Below are 3,594 nucleotides of genomic sequence, written 5' to 3'. Positions count from 1 at the left end.
ATCAGGTCCTGGACTTTTCTTTTTTGGGAGACTTTTGCTCCTTCAATCTTTGTTGCATATAGATCTGTTTAGCTGACTAATATCCCCTTGATTCAATTTTGGATGGTTATATGTATCCAGAAATTTGTCCATTTCTTTTAGATTTTCCAATTTATTTGAATATAGATCCTCAATGTAGTACCTTATTATTCTGTGGATTTCCTTGGTGTTTCTTTTAATCTCCTTTTTCCATTTCTAATTTTATTAATTTGGGTTTTTCCCTCCTCATTTTAGTCAGATTTACCAGGAGTTTGTTAATCTTGTTTGTCCTTTCAAAGAACCAGCTTTTTATTTCATCAATTCTTTGTGTGCTTTTGTTGGTCTGTAGTTCATTGATATTGACCTGTATTTTTATTATGTCTCTCCTTCAGCTGGTTTTGTGGTTAGCTTGTTTTTGTTTTTCTAGGAGTTTGAGATGCAGCATTAGGCCATTTATTTGAGATCTTTCTGTGTTTTTAATATATGTACTGATGGCTATAAAACTATAGGTTCAGAGATTGCCCCATATGTCCCATAGGTTCAGATAAGTTATGCATTCATTCTAATCAAATTTTGGAAACTTTTTTATTTCTTCTTTTATTTCTTTGATTGCTGATCATCTAGCAATGTGTTCATCAGCCTCCAGTTGTTTGAATATTTTCTGCTGTTCCTTTTGTTGTTGAATTATATTTTTAATGCATTGTGGTCAGACAGTATGTAGAGGGTTATTTTAATTTTCTTATATTTGTTAAGACTTGCTTTGTGACCTAAGATATGGTTTATTTTGGAGAAATAACCATGGGCTGCTGAGAAGAATGTATATTGTGCTGTTGCAGGATGGAATACTCTGTAGACTTCTGTCAGGTCCATTAGATTTATGATATCATTCAATTCTAGAATTTCTTTTTTTTTGTTGTTTATTTATTTGTTTGCTCAGTTATTCACATGTGCATACATTTTGTGGGTCATTTCTCCACCCTGCCCCACTACCCTACCTTTCACCCCCTCCCCCGCTCAGTTTCAGGCAGGTCCCATTCTGCCCTTATCACTGATTTTGTTGAAGAAAAGACATATGTATAATAAGAAAGACAAAGCGTTTTTGCTAGTTGAGTTAAGGATAGCTATACAGAAAGATTCCAACTATTGCTTTCATGTACCCATGAGTTATGACCCATGTTGATTCAACTCTAACTCAATGATCTTTACATTGGTTCCTGATCCTCTGCTCATGATAACTTGTTTTAAGGTTTCTGTATTAGTTCCTCTGGAGTGGGGACATCAAATGCTTTCTTGTTTTGTGCTTTCTATCTATTCTTATATCTCCCATATGTGCTCTCCCCTTTTCTTGTGATCCAAGTCCAATCACATTGCTGCATTTGCCCTAAATCTAAAGTCCACATATGAGGGAGAACATATGATTTTTGGTCTTCTGAACTTGGCTGACCTTGCTCAGAATGATATTCTCCAGTTCAATCCATTTACCTACAAATAATAAGATTTCATTTTTCTTCATGGCTGAGTAAAATTCCATTTCTTTGTTGATTTTTTTTGTCTTAATGACTTAGCTATTGGTTATAGAGGAGTACTGAAGTGTCTTACTATCACTGTGTTGGGGTATATCTGTGTTTTTAAGCACATTAGTATATGTTTAATGAAGTTGGGTGCACTGATGTTGGGCACATATAACTTAACAATTAGTCTGCTGGATTGGCTTTCAACTGTATTTTTTATTTTATTTAAGGAATTTTTACTTCCAGGATTTCCATTTGATTTTTCTTTGTGAGATTTTCCATATCTTTGTTATATTCCTCTTTCACATCTGTGTTGTATTCTTTTTTCATATATCTCTATTTTTTATAATCTCCTTGGTTTATTTTTTGGAGTTTGTTGAAATCCTCTCTGAGTTCTTTTAGTTGTTTTCATGTCTTCTCAAGGTTTTAAATTGTGTTCTCTTGATATATAGAGAGTTGTCTTTGCACGTTTTCTTTGAGCTCCTCTTTAAGCTCATTGAATATTCTTGTCACCATTCTTCTGAGGTCAGTGCCTGGGTATTCCTCCTCTTCACTTTCCACTAAATCTTCTATTATTGATCTTCTGTTATTGATAGTCCTTTGAGGAGTCATATTCTCTACCTTGTTTTTCTCCACATGTTTGTATTTTGTGCTTTGCTCGTGTGTTGTTGATTGATTAGTTGTGGGTTTTAATCACCTGTTATCTTTTCCTTGACTTAATTTCTATGCTCTGACTAGCTGAGTTGTAAGCTAACTTGTTGTAATATTTCTGTTCCCTTACCTGGAAGTATAACTTAGAAATAACAAATTCACAAATTCAATGCAAAACCATTATTTACATAATGTATAAGGAACCCATTGGTGATGTCATCTATCAACAGCATGTATTGTGGAGATAACCATTCTTGGACAGAGATGGAGATACTTAGGTAATTAAAAAGATGGTGCTAGAAGAGGGGGCAGGAGGGAATAGGGCAAGCAGAAGAAGAGGTGTGAGGTGTGGAGGCTATATGGTAATTAGACCATAATGTGTGTAAAAGTGTAGTTCAGTTGATGGGGGGAAAGGTGCTATTGTCAGGGATTGCAGAGGGATAGGAAAGATGGGGATGACATGTACAGTTGATATGATAGACTAATCAATGAGTGGTGAGTGTGGGGGAGGTAGGGGCAGTGGGGATAAATGAAGGGGGAGGGAAGGAAAGGAGCAGAAAGGAAGAGAGAAAAGAATAAATGAGAAGAAAAAATTAAAATTAAAATTAAATACTGGGGGAGAGAAAGGAAAGTGGAGCAAGGAAGGTGTAAGCAAATTGATATTTGGACAGGGTAAAAGATGGAGATAGGTAACAACAAAATGAAAAAAGTTAAAATACTAAAGAAAAAAAATCATTTCTCTTGGAAGTCTGTCAGTTTCAGCTCTCTTCCAGTTTCTCCAAGGTGGTCAAACACATTATTGTTTTCCCCAGACTCTGGCTGTACTGCCCTGCCTCCACACAGGCTATGTCAACTTAGCATTCTACCCCACCCCCACCAGGTGTGAAATATTTCCTCCATTTATTTGGCCACCAGTTTTGTCCAGGGGAGTTGCAATCTTCCCAACAGCTGCACTGCACTATGTGGTTCACTCCAGAGCAGATGATGTGATGTTCTCACCTGGTGAGGTTGCGGACTCACTCGCTCTGGGACACACAGGCAGGTGGCACATACAGGTTCTGTGTCTATGAACTGTTGTGATCCAGGATGTCCTAGATGCTCACAGGACTCATTCTGCTGTTCTCTTCTTTGCAGTTTTGCTTTTACAAAACAAGAGAAAAGAAGTCACAAAAAAAAAGAAAAAACAAGGAGAAATGGCTTTCCAGCTGGCAGGCTGGCAGCTGCTGCCAATCCCAGTGCCTGGTCTTCAAGGGCTGTTTTGTGCTATAAATAGCTAATTTAATGGTTGGTCTTTGGACATTTTGTGCACCCTCTGTATTGGAAGTATTTTAGTTGGCAAAAAAAAAAGGATTACCTAATCCTTGCTACCATGAATCTGAAGTATTTTTCTGAAATCATGTAACTCAGTATGTCA

This window comes from Castor canadensis, chromosome X (assembly GCF_047511655.1).
Source record: "Castor canadensis chromosome X, mCasCan1.hap1v2, whole genome shotgun sequence".
NCBI classification, from domain to species: Eukaryota; Metazoa; Chordata; class Mammalia; order Rodentia; family Castoridae; genus Castor; species Castor canadensis.
The sequence above is the reverse complement of the archived record's forward strand: the minus strand, read 5'-3'. Positions refer to the sequence as shown.